Here is a 19361-nt window from a genome sequence, read left to right on the forward strand (position 1 = left end):
TATGCCAACAATCTGTGGTGCAGTCTCTTGCAAACAGAAGCCACACACCCCTTTGCAAATGGCAGCAGCTCAGTTCAGCATTAACGCATTTCCATCTGAACACTGATCTGCAAGAGACTGATTAGAAGAAGCTTTTTGCAAAGAAAGCCGCTTCCTGGTCACAAGAGCAGAGCCAGATTTTGGTGCACCCTGCATAGGTAGCCCTGGGGGAGCAGAGCGGGGACTAAGCGGCTGTGCTGCAGGGAGGGGAAGCAGCAAAGCTTCTGACTTAGCATGGCCTGGGGAGGATGACCCCCAACACACAGCCCCTCTCCCTCCTTGCAAGGCAGCTGCTTGATCCCACTCCACTCTGTCCTTTGTTCCTCCTGGGGATCCCATATCCCTGTCTCCTGGGGTGTGGCAAGGGCAGGGATCCCGGGGGGTGCTGGAGCACACTGCACCCCAACCCCTGGAGCTGCACTTCAGCCAGGATGGGTGTGGGTGTGTGAATGAGGGTGGGGTGTGTTTTTCCTCTGAAACTGTCAAACTTCAAACAGCCAAAAATGAATAAAAACAAATGAGCAAAATCACTTTCATTGAACATCCCATTTTAAAAATTAAGAATCGCAAAGTTTCATTTTAATAATTTGACAGCCCTGGAGACTGATGTCCTAATTAACCTCAGAACAGGTACACATGGACATTTTCTTGCCAATGTAACTCAGCCTAGAGGTGCACATCCCAGTTCTCAAATTAGATGGTAGTTCAGTATAAAGCTTTCACAACCTACAGCCACCAAAGGAGCTAATTATGTAGTTTATGTATTTGTGCTCCTTATGGGCACCTGAATCCCCTCGGTAGCACCTTCACTGTTAGGTAACAGGGTTGGCAGCAGAGCTTTCCCATAGTGTGGCACACTTGTAGGGCTAGAGTAGTCGTGGGCAACCTGTGGCCCATCAGGGTAATCCCTGGCAGGCCTCCAGACAGTTTGTTTACATCTGCACGGCCGCCCGCAGCTCTCAGTGGCCGCGGTTCGCCGTTCCTGGCCAATGAGAGCTCTGAGAAGCAGCGGCCAGCATGTCCCTGTGACCTGCGCCACTTCCCGCAGCTCCCGTTGGCCAGGAATGGCGAACTGCAGCCACTGGGAGCTGCGAGTGGCCGTGCAAATGTAAACAAACTGTCTGGTGGCCTTCCAGCCGATTGCCCTGACGGGCCGCAGGTTGCCCACCACTGGCTGAGTGTTGACATGGGGATGGGGCATGCCAGGCACTCTGGGATAGGGATACTTTGAAGGGTCTGTCCATTGTTGTGTGGACACAAGAGCCCTAGGTTCGAGCATGGGAAAGAAAATCCTTAATCTAGGGTTAAAATGCAGTTTAGATGCTCAAGCCCAGGGTTCCCTGACACAGGTCAGCTGACTCAAGTCCCACTAACCTTAGGCTTACATTCCTGTGTAGACATACCCATGGTTGTTTACCAACCCGTGTTTCCTCTGTGGTGTAGTGAGTGGGCCACCTGGCCAGGTTGGATACCTGCTTCTATAACACATCTCACTTATAACATCCAACTTCATAGCTTCAACAGTTAGAGAGATTGCTGGGAATGGTGGAATGGACTTCTCAATATTCATACCTCATGAAATGCTAGTATTTCAGTTACCTGCTTTTTTATATATACCTGTTTTTTCTCTCAGTGAATTTCTTTAAACAAACTTAAACGGTAGACAAATGGAACCTTTCCCCAAAGTTGGGCCCTCACATACTGTGCAGCTTGTAACAGATTATCCCAAGAAGACTAGGCCAAACAGTCTAATAGAGCGGCTTCTTTCCACCTTCGTTTTAGCCAAATATGAAGTTTGGTACATATGTGTAGAAATCTGTGCACTTCTTGGAGTGACTTGTTTTTTAGGTGTACTAGTTTTCGTCATTTGTCCTGGCTGTGTTAGCTGACTCTGTCCTTCCTTTCCCCTTAATACCTTACAAAACACTAGGTTCCCTCTGAATGGAAGATGTGATATAAACATCACTATTCTATTTTGATCACTGTATTGCTAGTCCACCTTGAGCTTTTAAGTGATTGCTGAGGTCTAGGAGTGTATCTCTCCCTGTCATCCAACCTGTCTCAAGGAAGAATTGATGATGAAGAGAACATTTTGCTATGATTTGAGGGAGTCTGTCACTGTTATAATCTTCCTTAAAGTATGTCTATGGCTTAATTTTTTATCTGGGCCAGGCAAAGACTGAGGGATCTACCTTAAATTGTCCCATCTAAATTTAGCAGCTAGTCTTCACAGAGACAGAATTATCAGGAAGAGCTAAATTAATTTTGTGTCAAAGGGGCCTTGGGACAAGCAAAGGAAAACAGAAAATATAGAACAGAGGGTCCCGTTTTGAGTCCTCTTGGTTCAGAGCAGAGTTCAGTAGGACTTTCTTTCAAAAGTAGCTGTTGAAATGAGCCTATATTTTTAGATAGTGTAGACAGTTCTGATATTTCATTATAATTGATCTAAGCAACCCAGCGTTACTTTGAATTTCTGGCCAAGGCTTCAAGTGGTAAGTTAATACATTTTATCTTTCTCCTCTAGTAAATCTTTTTAGTATGAAGCTTTTATGGGACTGTTAAGTGACGTGCAAAGGATCTTTTTTAAATGGGTTGTACGTTTGTTGTATATAGAAGGCCTGAAAAGTTTGTGGGATGTCTTGCCAAGTTTTTTTTCCGTCTTGCCTCCTACTCTAGAGCTCTCAGTGATGTAAATCTAGTGTTACGGTTTTGCTGGAATATTCTTTGGGGAAGGGTGTTCATTTGGCATTGGTTTTAAATAGGTGTTCACAAAATGTGAAATGACTGTTTTAAATTCTTTTAAACTTTCCGTCTAAATTCTTCAGCTTTCAGTGTCTTGTGATGTAATTTCACTTGTCCAGTTACCATAGAGTCTTCTGGTCTTCTCTGGCCTGGGATTTTTAGTTTTAAATTTTAAAAAAACTTCTGGGGGAATGGAGAGGGATTTTTCCGGACTCCTTGATTACATCATAAAGGAGTAGAAAGGCTTGGTCACTTGGGCCCATCTTCCTTTTCTTCTGCAGATCACCCTTTGAGCTCATTGCAGTTCAGGAAAACAGCACAAATTTACATTTCACAAAATCTGTAAAGAGCAAACTTGTAAAACCGGAAGTGTTGTTGAACAGTGGGACTTGTGGCTTATTTCAGGCCTGCTCTTTGCATTTCTGCATTTCCCAGATGTGCAGTGACTCATCGTGCTGCTGAACAATGGGAACAGCATCTCTTATTCCTTCACTTGGTTCCAGTTGGCAAAGCTGTTAGAGGATATGAATTGCAAAGAGAGAAGAAATTTGCAGGGCTGGGATGAGTCATCCAAGTGCTTGTGATAACTCTCATGTGGTAAAGTAGGAGTTAAGGAAGACTTAGTCTAAGAAGCCATTATGTTCAACACTTCAGCATTAACCAAGAGCACGGGTGTGCCAGGTGTGCCCAGGCACACCCTAATGCCCTCTCAGAAGCGGCCAGCACGGTGCCACGTCCGTGGGGCTGGAGGGAGGGTTGCTCCAGGCACCGCCCCCCGCAGCTCCCATTGGCTGGGAACGGGGAACTGCAGCCAATGGGAGCTTCGGGGGAGGTACCTGGAGGCGTGGCAAGGGCAGTGTGCAGAGCCCTGTGCCGCCCCCATCCCCCAGGGCTGCGCGGGGACGTGGTGAGCGGTGTGGGGCCCTGGCAGGCAGGGAGCGTGCCGCTGCAGGTAAGCGGCGCGGGGTTGGAGCCTGAACCCCTCCTGCACCCCGCCACCCCTCCCTGCCTGCACCCTGTTGAGCCGGGCTCCCCTTCCCCAGGGCTGGCCGCTTTAACAGCCCCATGTACGCTGGCAGCCTCCCACCCAGCAGCACCAACACAGCCGCTTAAGGTGGCCCGTTAGGCTCACGGGGGTGCTGCCGCAGCCACAACCCCCACCAGGCAGCTGCCCCCCTCCAGCGCCAGGGGCCCCAAACCCGCCTGCGGCTCCCAGCACTGGCCGCGGGCCCGGGCACCACCTGTGGGGGTCAGGCCACCCCTGAGCCCAGCCCATCTTAAGTGGGGCCCGGGAGCCAGCGGGCCTGGAGCAGGGGACAAGCCCAGCCCACAGGACTGCCCGGCTGCGAGCTCAGCTCCTCGGCGCTGTTCGGGGGCTCCGGCCCGGCTCCCTCGGCCTTGAATCCAGCTCCGGGAGCAGCCTGGCCCCACTGCAATCCGCCCCGGCTGCCTCTGCCTGGCCTGGCCCCAAGCGCCCAGCCCAGCCCTCTCTGCCCGGCCCCCAAGCCTTCCCGCTGGGACAGGGGAGCCCAGATCCCCAGCCCGGGGCCCACCTGTAAACAGCCTACCCTCCTGCACCCCAACTCTCTGCCCCGAGCCCCCTCCTGTGCCCTGGCCCCCCCAACCCCCTGCCCTGAGCCCCCTACCTGCATCTCGCACCCCAACCCCCTGCCCTGAGCCCCCTCCTACCCCCCAACCCCCTGCTGTGAACCCCCTGCCTGCACCCTGTACCCCTCCTGCACCCCAACTCCCTGCCCTGAGCCCCCTGCCTGCACCCCTACTGCACCCCATTCCCTGTCCTGAGCCCCCTGCCGCACCCCACACTCCTATTGCACCCCAACCCCCTGCCCTGAGCCCCCTGCCTGCACCTTGCCCCCCAACCCCCTGCCCTGAGCCCCCTGCCACACCCCTCCTGCACCCCAACTCCCTGTCCTGAGTCCCCTCATACACCCCCAATCCCTTGCTCTGAGCCCCTTCCTGCACACTGCACCCCCTCCCACACCCCAACCTGTATGATGTTCGCCTTTAAAAAAAAAAAAAAAAAATTCCCTGGGTGCACACCCTAATTAAATGTGCTGTGCACGCCTATGACCAAGAGTTGCCTAGTAATGCAAAACAAGTAAAAACTGAGTTGTGATTTTTATTTTTAATAAATGAAATGGAGTCAGGGGCAGGACTTGGACAGTTTGACTTACCTCCATATATTTCTTCACCAGGACTTTCTGATTTGTAGCAGCATTGTAATGGATAAAGAATCTTGAGCTGCACAAGCATTAACATAACTGCCTAAAGCTAAATGTTTGTGGTGGTGATTTTCACATGAGAAGGTGGGTGAGATAACATCTTTTATTGGACCAACTTCTGTTGGTGAAAGAGACCAGCTTTCGAGCAACACAGATTAATGCTAAATGTGTTGGTGAAAAAGGAACATAGGGCTTGCTATAAAACTATATTCCCATTAGAGTTGCACTTTAATTCACTGAGGCTACTAGCTGTTACTTCCATAGGCCACGATTACAGTGCCAGCTAAAGTAGAACAAAAGAGTTCAGCATTTAAATATTTACTATGAATAATGTTAAGATCTTAATTCTAAATCCGTAATGCAATATTTCTGGAGTAAAAAACACATTGAAGATGTTTCACCTATTTTAACTAAAGAGTCAGAAGTGCGTGATCACTTTTTCCTTACGAACAGTTGGTGTTACTGAAACAATGCAGGAAAACTTTTGTGTATGGCCTCATCTGTTTTCAGGGGAAACCATTTTGATCCCATAACTAGAATGTTAAGCAAAGGGAGAATATTTTTATATATATATATATATATATCTTTTTTTTCCCCCCCAAAATTAGTTGTTGAAGGTGTTCAATACCATGGTATCAGTTAGGTGTAACCTTGAGTAGAATGTAAGCTAATGATTTCAGTGTCTATTTTTCCATATGCAGTTGTTTCAGACTGTTTCATGTACCCAAATATTAGGAACTCTAGAACAATGGTTCTTAGCCAGGGATACACATACCCAGAGGTCTTCCAGGGGTACATCAGCTCATCTAGATATTTGCCCTGTTTTACAACAGGTTACATAAAAAGCACTAGTGAAGTCAGTACAAACTAAAATTTCATACAGACAATGACTTTATACTGCTCTATATACTATGCACTGAAATATAAGTACAATATTTATATTCCAATTGATTTATTTTATTATTGTGACACTGCACCCCATATTCTTCATAGAAATATTATGATATGAATATGGCATAACTAATATGTTTTATGCAAGATGGGTCATGTGAGGTATCATTGGAAAGGTTATGATCTACTGAATGTGTTGATTCAATTTGTATGCATGTATCATTTCTGTATCTGAGGTTAGGAATATTGACTATGTAACAATTACAACTGTGTGTGTATTTGGGAGACACCCACCAGACAGTAGACAATCAGCCTCAATGGGCCATTAGGAAGAACAATAAGATTTGGAAGATACAGGTGTTGCTGCTTTGACACTACAGGGTTAGGTGATCAGGTCACCCGGTACTAGACCCCATCCTGGGCTTTCAGTGTTTTTCCATTAAGAGGGGGTGGGGTGGGGTGTCATACTGGAAAACAAGTTTCCCGCCTTATGTAAATTCTATTTAAGGCTGGGAAGTAAGTCAATCAGGACTCTTCTTCATTGCCTCCCCGTCCAAGAAGGAAGATTGCTAAAAATACCTGAAGAAAAAGGAACAAAGCTGAGGGGAAAGGCAAGGGCTGAGTCCAGGCAGAGACACAGGTCCGGTCTGTAAAGAGAAATAACTGGAACCGTAAGCTACAGAAACTCTGCAACCTGCCTAAGACAACATTTAGGGTGAGAAATTACATTTTGTATCCTGTTGCTTTAGTGAATTAAGCTTAGGTTGCGTGTTTTGTTTTATTTGCTCAGTAATCTGCTTTGTTCTGTTTGCTATTCCTTATAATCACTTAAATAAGAAATAAATTTAACAACTACAAAAAGTAAATTTTATTTCAAAACCCAGTGTGTGCAATTCATATCTGGTGGGGAATGGGGGGGAAAGCTGTGCATAGCTCTCTCCACTTTGAGGGAGAAGGTGAATTTTTATGAGCTTGCGCTGTGCAGATCTTTCTATACAGTGCAAGACAATATTATTTTGGGTTTATACCCCAAAGGAGGTGTGCATCTGAGTGCGGGCTATTCCCCTAGCTAAGTCCTCCCACACACAGCTGATTTCAGTCTGTGCCTGCAGCTAGGTGTGGCCTTGCCTTTGTGTGTGCTGGAGAAGGCTTGAGAGTCTAGCATAGCAAGAACAGGGTGAGGAAACCCAGTCTAGTGGAAAGGGCAGGCTCAGTGGGACTGCAGCACATCAGGTGGCACCCCAGGAGGGGGGTTCAACCTGTCACAGTATTGTATGATAAAAACAAGAAAGTCAGCAATGTTTCAATAATAGTGTGCTTGTCACTTTTGCTTTTTTTTGTCTGATTTTCTAAGCAAGTATTTTTTAAGTGAGGTGAAACTTGAGAGTACGCAAGACCAATCAGACTCGTGAAAGGGGTACAGTAGTCTGGAAAGGTTGAGAGCCGCTGCTCTAGAATGTTTAGGAAGCTACTCTTTTTAAAAAAGTGACCTCTGAAGGTTGCAGCCTTCAGTGTAAATTGTCTTAGCATGGCCTCGCTTTTTAATCTAATCGTTACTGTCCTTCCCCTGGTTTGTGGGATTTTTCTTGGAGCCAAGAAAATTGTACAGAGCATATTCTTTATTGCAACACTCCTCTCTGACCCTCTTTCCTCCTTCAACTATTCATCTTCTCTGGCTTTTTTCATAGCAGTTACTCAATGAGGCTCTGACATACACGCTTTTTCTAAAGTTGCATATTATCACTCAGTGAAATGGAATTTGAGAGAATGGATAGATTAATGGTTTAGAGCGGTCATCCAACATAGCCTTAATGCTATAAAGAGCTGAAGTCCATTGTTTGTTAGCTTCTTCAGCTGTATGCAAAGTCAAGAATATGTGGAGGTTGGACTGCATTAGAATCTGTTACAGACCAGGTGGACCAACAGTGCAGTCAGTGTAACAGCCAAATGTATCTAACTGTGTATAGATTTGGATCTTTTTTGTTTTGCACACAACATACCTGACCTGGTCTCTTGCCTTCAGAGACCTTGCTTACCTTCTTTCATACCAATACAACCTAAAGTGTTTAGATATCTCTAGAGAGAACCCAGGATTGAGGTATTGTTGGAAGAGACTTTTCCTGAAGTGGATAGCTCTTCCTGATAGGAGTTGAGACTGTTGATGAAATGATTTGGAACACTTCTTCCTGTCTGTATTTTAAATTTCATTGCTGCTAATAGCTGTAGGAGGAGAAGTTTAATTCCAAGATAGGATGAGCAGATAACTTGGTACAATAGATGCTGTTTCAGACTTAAAAGCTACTTTGGCACCTGTTACATACAGCTTTGAGTTTTCTATATAAGGTATTTATATGGCCCCAATTACCACAGTATCTGAACACATCAAAATGTTAATGCATTTATTCTCACAACACTCCTGTGATGTAGGGGAGTGCTGTTGTCTCCATTTTACAGATGGAGACTGAGGCACAGACTCAGTGACATACTGACTTCCTATCATAGAATATCAGGGTTGGAAGGGACCTCAGGAGGTCATCTAGTCCAACCCCCTGCTCAAAGCAGGACCAATTCCCAACTAAATCATCCCAGCCAGGGCTTTGTCAAGCCTGACCTTAAAAACCTCTAAGGAAGGAGATTCCACCACCTCCCTAGGTAAGCCATTCCAGTGCTTCACCACCCTCCTAGTGCAAAAGTTTTTCCTAATATCCAACCTAAACCTCCCCCACTGCAACTTGAGACCATTACTCCTTGTTCTGTCATCTGGTACCACTGAGAACAGTCTAGATCCATCCTCTTTGGAACCCCCTTTCAGGTAGTTGAAAGCAGGTATCAAATCCCCCCTCATTCTTCTCTCTCTGCAGACTAAACAATCCCAGTTCCCTCAGCCTCTCCTCATAAGTCATGTGCTCCAGCCCCCTAATCATTTTTATTGCCCCCCACTGGACTCTTTCCAATTTTTCCACATCCTTCTTGTCGTGTGGGGCCCAAAACTGGACACAGTACTCCAGATGAGGCCTCACCAATGTCGAATAGAGGGGAATGATCATGTCCCTAGATCTGTTGGCAATGCCCCTACTTATACAGCCCAAAATGCACAGGAAGTCTGATAAAACAGGGAATTGTACCCATGCTCGCTAGTGCCCTAAACACTGGACCATTTGTCGGCCTCCATTTTTATGTTGCAGTAACTTTACATTGCCAGTGTGTGAAACTGATGGGGTTAGTTCAGATTTATATTTGGGTCCTGTTATGTGTTATGCAGAAAACACTTTTTAAAAAAAATTATTTTGTTGGCAAACTGATGAGAAGTTATTCTGGTAGAAACTGTCTCCTTCCTCAGCTTTTTGTGGACATTTTAAATGCTATGAGGTGTTCTTACCTTGAGGTCATGTAGTTTGTCTAAGCACTTAGTTTCTTTCCATTCCTTTCTAGGGGAGAATATTCAGAACTCTTTAGATTTGTTCATTTCTTTCTATGCTCTTTGCATCTGCTTCAATCCTCTGGTGTAGTCACCATCCTTATTGGGATTTATCATAGAGAATGTTTTTCTTAAAATCATTGCTTGGAACCCCCTTAAAAAGCGATGAATTGCATTTCTTAATTATAGGGCTTTGGAAAAGCTCTGTTTTTTAAAAAAAAAAAAGGCTAATGATTATTCTGTTTCCACTAAATCACTGATGAAAGCTTTGTTAAATACGCTGCCCCATTCTTCAGTCTTGTTTTGACTTTAAAACTGTAGTATACACGTAACAAAATAATCAGTGTAAGGCAGGGAATATGGGGAGGCACAAGCAATAAATCAGGTAAACTTTACTTATGTATTCCAGCAGTTTACATGCACACAGCTGTTTCCTGTTCTGAGTGTGGGAGGATGTGCATACAGAGTAATTGAAGAAAAGAACAAGTTGTCAGATACAGCCCACTTTCAGTCTGTACCACATCTAGAGACATTGTTAAGGACAAGGGATATGGGGAAAGGTACACTTTTAGTTCAGTGACTTTTCCCTCTTGGGGGGCCCCCCCTTTCCACTCCCCCATATGACTAATGCTGTACAGGAAGAGTTTTATTTTTGGAGTCTGTGAGATTTCTTCTTCACAAACCCATCCTGCCTTGACAAGACAGTCTTTTTAAGAGTGCCAGAAAATGCAGGATATTACACTCACCTTCTGAAAATTCATGACTGCAAGGAAGAAGCTCTTATTTTAGCAATTGTTTGGAAAATGTGTCCTGGAAAAGAGTAGTGTCTCCCTACCATCCATCTATAAATCCTTCAGAATCACAAGTAGTGACTATTTGCATTTTAGTGTGTAGGCGCTGGATCCCTTATGAAACAAACTCTTCCTATTTTACTTGAAGATGGAAAACGACGAGTCAGAGCTCCATTATCTCCATTCATTAGTGTGACGTCCTGCTCAAGATGCCCAGAATTCTGAGCCACTGTATTATTCCTCTGCCTTAGCAGCAGCGAAGCTCTCTTGCTAAGCTGTGTGTCAGCTTCCTGACACATCAGCCTGTCTGCCTTCCCAGCAAATTCTTCAAGACTCTGCCAGTCTAAACTTTCCCTTGCAGGCATTACTTTCCCCAAGAATTGAAATTAGGGGATGTGTTCAAATTTACAGAGGGGGGTGAGGGCCGAGGGATGAGACTGTGAGGGTGAAGGTGGGCTGTATGGCACCATAGTAAAAACTGAAAAATGTTTCACAACCATTTTATTAGATTTAACTATGTTTTAAAATCATCACACGAATTAAAGTTGGCTATTCAAGCATTCTATAAAGCATTACATCTACATCCTTCTTGATTTCTTGTTGTAATTTTGCACAACTCTGTTAATGAGCTTGTTGAATGCAGTGCGTTAATCTTTGGTGACTTCTCATGTGTCCTGTACTTCCAGTCCTTGAATTGATATGCTCATTAGTTCATTCACAAGATCAGGCAGAAGGGGACTTCTTTTGGAACACACAATTCTAGTCAATGACCAAAAACGAACGCTCACCTGTAGCTGTCGTGACTGGGAGTAGCAAGAGATGAATTCCTAGTTCTTTTATCCCAGGACACATAGCACAAAGATCAGATCAAGCCACTAGCAGTCATAAAAAATAAAAAAGTTGAAGTCAGTCAAATCTTTGTTCATTCGTCATAGGACATTCCACTTTGTGTTCAAATTCTCTATTTTGTCCTGATCCCTTGGCAGCCCCATTGCTGGTAGAGCCTCACTTCACTCAACTGTCTGTGTTTTTATAAGACAGACATCTGTAAAAGCTACATAGAAGTTGAGTAGAATCCAGAAGTTGGTATTGTAAATTTGTAAGACTCAAGTCTGTCTCTTTCTCCAGCTAACTTAACAAACATTGTTTGTCTTCTTCACTAAAGGATTCAATATAAGAGTCTTCATTAACCAACTTCTGGACTGAAGTCTTAGCTTCTTACAGTATGTTTTCAATGGATATCTCTGATTGATCCAAGTGTAGCTTCTATTGCTGGACGAAGATCTACTATTGTTTAGCTGATACCTGGATGGCATTGTTTAATAATCCAAGTGGTTTCAAGAGTAGAACTTACAAGAGAGAGAATGGCGACTGTCTTCTCTAAATGTGGTAGCAAAAGTAGCCTACCAGTCTCGCTACTTAGATCGTCCCATCTTGGTAGATACTTTCCAAAGCCAGTATTACTGGTTGCAGTAATGTTAAGACAACAGCCAAGGATCACTCATGAGAAAACCAGCGGGTTTTCCCAGGTTGGACTAATATGCACATCAGTCCCAGAGCATCTTCCTTTTTTTCCAGTCTTTTTGGACTCTTGTTGAAAAGACATTAAGTGTATGGCTTTTAAAATGTCTCACTTGAAAATTCTGCAACTCGTACTACTGGTAGTTGAGTAGATCATAGAATCGTAGGAGTGGAAGGGACTGTGACGGGTTGGATCCCAGAAACCGCGTTGGGAGCTGCCACCTGATGTGCCAAGACTACTACTATCCCTACTTTCCCTGAAAGCTCAGGACTCCAGCACCCTATCTTGCTGAGCCAGACACTCCTGTCTGCTCCAACACAGACCCAGGGTCTGAATTACTTGCCCCAAAGCTGCAGGTTTACCTGAAAGCAGCTAACAGAAGTGTGCTTGTCTTTAGCACTCAGATGCCCAACTCCCAATGGGGTCTAAACCCAAATAAATCCGTCTTACCCTGTATAAAGCTTATGCAGGGTAAACTCATAAATTGTTCACCCTCTATAACACTGATAGAGAGAGATGCACAGTTGTTTGCTCCCCCAGGTATTAATACATACTCTGAGTTAATTAATGAGTAAAAAGTGATTTTATTAAATACAGAAAGTAGGATTTAAGTGGTTCCAAGTAGTAACAGAACAAAATAAGTCACCAAGCAAAATAAAATAAAATGCGCAAATCTATGTCTAATCAAACTGAATACAGATAAGATCCTCACCAGTTCCAGAATGCTCCCTTTTACAGACTAATCTCCTTTTAGTCTGGGTCCAGCAATCACTCACACCCCCTGTAGTTACTGTCCTTTGTTCCAGTTTCTTTCAAGTATCCTGGGGGGGTGGAGAGGCTCCCTCTTTAGCCAGCTGAAGACAAAATGGAGGGGTCTCCCAGGGGTTTAAATAGACTTTCTCTTGTGGGTGGAGACCCCCTCCTCCTTCCTATGCAAAGTCCAGCTCCAAGATGGAGTTTAGGAGTCACCTGGGCAAGTCACATGTTCATGCACGACTGTTTTTACAGGTAGCATCCATTGTTTACATACTACCTTGAATGTCCTCAAGTAGACTTCTTATGTGGATTGGAGCATTCCAAGATCCATTGTCGTTTAAGTGTTTCTTGATTAGGTACTTAATTTCAACATTCCTTTCTCCAGGAACTGACCAAATGCTCTACTAAGGTTATTTAGAAATCAAGCCAGTACACAGCCAACATTCATAACTTCGAATAATGATACATGCATACAAATAGGATTAATACATTTAGTAGATCATAACCTTTGAGATGCTACATGGCATATGTAGCATAAAACGTATTCTAAGCATATTTCCATAAAGCCTTATGGGAGGTACCGTCACAGGGACCTTGAGGTCTTCTAGTTCAGTCCCCGGGATTCAAGGCAGGACTAAATATTACCTTCTAGACCATCCCTGACAGGTGATTGTCATTAGGAAGTTTTTAAGAGCAGGTTAGACAGAGATTCCACAACCTCCATTGGCAATTTATCCAGTGCTTAACTACCCTAACAGTTGAAGTTTTTTCTAATGTCCGACCTGAACTGTTTGCTGCAATTTAAGCCCATTGCTTCTTGTCCTATCCTCAGAGGTTAACAAGAACAATTTTTCTCCCTCCTCCTTGTAACAACCTTTTATGTACTTGAAAACTTATGTTCCCTCTGTCCTCTCTTCTCCAGACTAAACAAACCCATTTTTTTCAATCTTTCCTCATTGGTCATGTTTTCTAGACCTCTAATCATTTTTGTTGCTCCCCCTCTGGGCTTTCTGCAATTTGTTCACATTTTTTTCTGAAATGTAGTGCCCAGAACTGGACACAATACTCCAGTTGAGGCCATATCGGCATGGAGTAGAATGGAAGAATTACTTCTCATGTCTTGCTTACAACACTCCTGCTAATACATCCCAAAATGATGTTTGCTTTCTGTCTCCCCCCGACCCCTCCAACAGTGTTACACTGTTGACTCATATTTAGCTTGTGATCCACTATGACCCCCAGATGGCCTTTCTGCAGTACTCCTTCCTAGGTAGTCATTTCTCATTTTATATGCGTGCAACTGATTGTTCCTTCCTAAATGGAGTACTTTGTCTTTGTCCTTATTGAATTTCATCCTATTTACCATATATACTCGTTCATAAGCCGAATTTTTTTTAGTAAAAAAGGGAAGCACCAGAGACGGGGGTCGGCTTGTGAACAGGTATAGAGAGGGAGAGGTGGGACACAGCCCCTCCCCCCAACAGAGGGAGCAAGGAGAGGCACCACAGCCAGCAGAGACAGAAGAGAAGAGGCGGGGCCAGAATCTCTCCACTTCTGGCCACACTGCTGTCCCCCAAGCCTCCGAAGCAGCTGCAGCTCCGGGGCTGGCAGGCTGCAGCCGTGCCGCTCGGCCCCGCCCCCCAGAGCAGGCTGTGGCTGCGGCCATGCCGCTCGGCCCCGCCCCCCAGAGCAGGCTGCAGCCATGCCGCTCGGCCCCGCCCCCCAGAGCAGGCTGCGGCCTTGCCGCCCAGTCTGGCCCTCCAGAGCAGGCTGCGGCTGCGCTGCCCAACCTGCCGGAGCAACTCCAGCCAGGTCAGAGACATCCTCCCCTGGCCCTCCCCAGATAAGGTGGGAAGGGATGGGATGGGGAGAGTGTGGGGGTCCTGGGCTAGGGGTGGGGTCATGTGGGGGGTGGTCACAGGGGTTACTCCCCTGACCCCCAGCTTCTCCCCCCAAAAAAATTTCCCCACCAGTTGCTGTCCCGGCCCGTCAGGGTAAGCAGCTGGCGCGCCGGGACACTTTGTTTACTTAGGTTTACCTCCGTGCCTGCGGACACTTGAGGTAAACAAACCATCTCGAACCACCAGCGGCTGATCCTAATGGCCTGGGAGCCTATTTGCTGACCCCTGAATTATAGGGTCGGCTTATGAATGGGTTATAAAAATTTTCCATAAAAACTTATCCATCTTGTGGGGCGGGCGGTCAGCTTATAAATGAACCGGCTTATGATCGAGTATATATGGTACTTCAGACTATTTCTCCAGTTTGTCCAGATCATTTTGAATTTTAATCCTATCCTCCAAAGCACTTGCAACCCCTCCCAGTTTGATATTGTCCACAAACTTTATAAGTGTACTCTCTGTGCCATTATCTAAATCATTGATGAAGCTAATGAACAGAACTGGATACAGGACGAAGCCCTTCAGGACCCATTCAATATGCCCTTCCAGCTTGTCTGTGAACCACTGATAACTACTCTCTGGGAATGGTTTTCCAACCAGTTATGCACTCGCCGCATCGTGGCTCCCTCTAGGTTGTATTTCCCTAGCTGGTTTAGGACAGACATGGGCAAACTATGGCCCGGGGGCCACATCCGGCCCGCGGGACCGTCCTGCCCGGCCCCTGAGCTCCCGGCCGGAGAGCCTAGTCCCCGGCCCCTCCCCCGCTGTCCCCCCTTCCCCACAGCCACGTGGGCTGCGCTCCAGCCCGCCGCTCCCACTGGGGAGCGCAGCTGGCTCTGGCTGGGTGTCACGGCTGCGAGCTCCTGCTGCTGGTAAGGGGACGGGGAGCGGGGGGATCTTGGGGAGCAGTCAGGGAGGAGGGGGCAGTCAGGGGATGGGGAACAGGGAGGGTTGGGAGCGGGAGTCCCGGGGGCGGGGATGTGGCTAGGGGTTGGGAGGGCAGTCGGGGAAGAGGGAGCAGGGGGGGCGTTGGATAAGGGGGTGGGATCCCGGGGGCCAGTTAGGGGCAGAGGGTTCCGGGGAGTGGTCAGGGGACGAGGAGCATAGGGCGGGTAGATGGGGGTGGGAGTCCTGGGGGGGCTGTCCAGGGGTGGGGGTGTGGATAGGGGTCGGGACAGTCGGGGACAGGGAGCAGAGGGGTTGGATGGGGGCGGGTGTCCCGGGCGGTCAGGGGACAAGGAGCAGGGGCTGTTGGATGGGTTGGGGATTCTGAGGGGGAGGGATAGTGGGTGGGGGCCAGGCCATTTGGGGAGGCACAGCCTTCCCTACCTGGCCCTCCATACAGTTGCGCAACCCCGATTTGGCCCTCGGGCCAAAAAGTTTGCCCACCCCTGGTTTAGGAGAAGGTCATGCGAGACAGTATCAAAAGCCTTACTAAAGTCAAAATATACCACCTCTACCGCCTCCCCCTGCTACCCACAAGGCTTGTTACCCTGTCAAAGAAAGCTACTAGGTTGGTTTGACACGATTTATTCTTATCACCTTATTATCTTCTAGGTGTTTGCAAATTGATTGCTTATCTTTCCAGGTACTGAAATTAAAATGGACTCTCCAGTGTGTATAGGAGAGATTAGGTTTACACTTTTCTCTGAGCAAAGCTTGTATCCCACCATGTCTTTCAGAGAAGTTTGAAGCTCCATCAAATGCTTGTGCCTTCTGTTTGGGGTCCAGTTTACAAGCATTTAATTCTAAGATGGGGGTTGTCACAGATGCAGCCGATGTGTCTACTGTAACCTGAACATCTAGAAATGCATCTCCTGGCCTACCACTGACATCAAGATAACGTATGCAGTGACTTAATACTTGATGCCCATTTGCATCGGGGCATTCAGCAGCCATGTATGCAGATTTTTTTGAATGTGGTGAGAGAGTTCTTTACAGTTTCAACTGTTGAGTCTTTCACTGTTGCACTGCATGCTTCTAACCAGTCAGTTGAGTTTCTTGCAGAAAGATAGTGAGCATTTGCTGGTCTTGTTCGGAACCAGTGTCCAACTTCAGGGTTAACCAGTGACAATGCACTTAACTTTGGCCTCCTGTTTGTAGTGTGAGGCATCTCTTGCTTAAGTGAAAGTATGATGCAACAGCCATGTTTGTTCGTGTAAACTATGTTGAGTCTAGCATTCTTAACAGCCTCATTAAGTACTTCTAAAATTGGCTTTGACAGTGACTGGCTTATAAGACTTGCTGCATATTGCTGCAGTCCAGAGGCTTGGTGTTTTGCAGCATTTTCACATAGTTTGTCAGCACTGGCTTTGCTGATCCATCTGGCAAACCAAGCTCCTCTAGTTGTACCAATTGAAGCAGTGAGAAGCTTTCCTGCTTTGTAAGCTTTTTTCCAAGAGGTGCACCAGTAGTCCTCTTTTCTAACATAAATGAATGGAAAAAGTTTGACCAACAAACATCAGGAACTGCCTTTAGGTTTTGGAGACCTATTTCTTCAGTAGGTAGCTGTATTCGTGCGTTGGGCTGTTGAGATGTAGATACACAGGGGCGGCACCAGCGCACCAAGCGCGTGCCTGGGGCGGCAAGCCGGTCGCTGTGGGGGCGGCAGTCAGGGAGCCTTCAGCGGCGCGCCTGCAGGAGGTCCGCCGGTCCCGCGGTAATTCGGCGGCGAGTATGCCAAAACCGCAGGACTGGCGGACCTCCCGCAGGCATGCCGCCGAAAGCCGCCTGACTGCCGTGCTTGGGGCGGCAAAATACATAGAGCCGCCCCTGTAGATACACCACTTGAATCTTCAGATGACATGTTGGTATATTCTTGGTTCTTGGCATGTTCTTCGTCTTTGTTGGTTTGACCGGGGTGGGGTGGGGGGGAGAACTAGTAGGGGGGTTGTAGAGGTAACAATCAGGGTATCCCAGTTCTCAAGTTCATCAGAGATCTCCCTGCAGTGTCCAGTCCCCCTCAGTGGACACTCAGAAATTGTTAGGTTTGCTGTCTCCAAAGAGACAGAGCACACAGCATCCTGTTAGGATAGCTGAAGACTCATGCTTGACTTCCATATACTGCCCTGAGATGGCTCTGTAATAAAACAAGAATAAGTTTATTTACAAAGACGGGATATTTGTGATACTAAATGAGAGAGGCAGGTATGGTTACAGACAAAACAAAATAAATCCCACTTTCTAGTGACTAATCTTCGCACATTGTAATCTTTGCATAAGCAGTTTCCTTACACCAAGTTACCAGCATCTCCAGGCCCGGGGATCCACCTACGCAGAATCAAAGGGTGCTGTTCCCTTTGTTCCCCTTATATTACCTAAAATCCATTGTCTCTGTCTCGAGCCAGGAAGGATTCCTGGGGTGCAGACTCTGCCCCCTGGTGTGCTCACTAAACTGCTGCTTGATAGCTTTGTTTATGGTATATATAAATATATTTTCATTGTCCTCTGCCAGTAATCAAGACAGTCAGACAGCTAAATACACATTCCTTTGTTTAGGGCAGGTGGGTTTATGCACTGCCTCCCAAACACATTTTAAGAACATATTTCCAGCACACACACAACTCTTTGTGCACAACCTGTATATACATCACAAAATGATTTTCAGGACCACATGTGTCACCAGTTATGATATCTAATGTGACACTTTTTAGATAGAAATTACGATAACAGTGTATTGGGGGAATGTGTGATAGTTATAGTATGGTGGGCCCTCTGCCAGTTGGCATTGAGGGGCTCTTAGTCTGAAAGCTTGTGCTGAGTTGTAGTAAACTAGTATTGAGTGCTCCAGTCTTCCATGTGACACTTCTAAACATGGTACCCTTTTTCATTTGTTCTGGAAAGGAATTTGGTTCTATCCCCTCCCACACTGTGGTGATGGGGATCATACAAATAAGTAGGCAGATCTTTCTTGTGGGAGATAATAGGTTATACTCCTAGGATAAATCTGATCCTGAATGTAACTATTTGGTGAGGGCAAACTACCAATCTTAATCTTGGTTCAGTCTACTGGTAGCACTCTAGTGAATACATTTTGCTCCCCAGGAGTGCAATGGATGGGCTTTGAAGGGAGATTGCAGACCCCTTTATAGGTGCAAGGATGGTGACTAGTGATGCAACGAGGAGTGGATGCTAATTTAGATTCTCAGTCTAGGATGTGGAGTACTTCAGGACAAATGGGTTTGAGGAAGAAGATTCCTGTTTCCCTTTGGGGCAAAATTGAAGCTTCCTTCTAAATGGAAAAAGTTTCACTACTTAAAGGAGTATAAAGTATTCCTGAAGGTGTGTCGGCTTTAAATGACATTTGTTTTGATTGATTTTTAAATGATTTATTGGAGGTCTTGCAAAGAAATTTATTTTTAAAAGATACATATAAATAAATCTTGAGGCTTAATATTACATACCCAATTCAACAATAGTCTGATACATTTTTACAAAAAGCCACTTCAATTTTAAAAACGACCTGGTTAGATTTTTGAAAACCACTGTATCCTTCAGGAGGGACCATATTTTGGAGGAAATAAAAAAAAATCTGTATCTTTCTGCTAAGCTTGTCTCCTTAGTGAAAATTTAAGCCAGACAAGTCCCAGGTTGCTTAAACCTATTGCTACTTTGAAAATTGCCAACTGATGTGTAGGATGCGCTTCTGTTCTCTGCCATGAGTTTTAAGACAAAAATACATTGGCTTCCAGTAAATGTAGTCCACTGTGCTGTTATCCAGTGATATGTAATTTGTATTCTACATATAAAAGAGGACCCAGTGCATTAAGACAAAGCATGAGCTGGCTCTAGCAGCAGCTCATGTTCAGTGTATGAATTTTGAGCACTTATTGTACAAACCTATTGCTGTAAACTTTCTTTATTGCTTTCCAAGTAATGTGCATTGGTCTGTTTTTTTTGTTTTTTTTTCCACAGGCATTCCACAGGAAGTGCTGCACTGTTTTAGGCTTATGTTAAAGCTGCTCCAATATTCTTACCAACAGTTTGTTTCAAAGTAAACTATACAATGCTCCTCTCATTACAGCCTCTAAACACACCAGGATCCAGTCCAGACATCAA

At 45.8% G+C, this 19361-nt stretch overlaps 1 protein-coding gene across 1 annotated transcript in view; it reads left to right on the forward strand.

Moving 5' to 3' along the window:
• GNA12 (G protein subunit alpha 12) overlaps positions 1-19361 on the forward strand; it is a 75065-nt gene that overhangs the window by 52414 nt on the left and 3290 nt on the right. The window lies entirely within an intron of this gene.

Source organism: Terrapene carolina, unplaced genomic scaffold, assembly GCF_002925995.2.
Source record: "Terrapene carolina triunguis isolate 2854851 unplaced genomic scaffold, T_m_triunguis-2.0 Scaffold93, whole genome shotgun sequence".
NCBI classification, from domain to species: domain Eukaryota; kingdom Metazoa; phylum Chordata; order Testudines; family Emydidae; genus Terrapene; species Terrapene triunguis.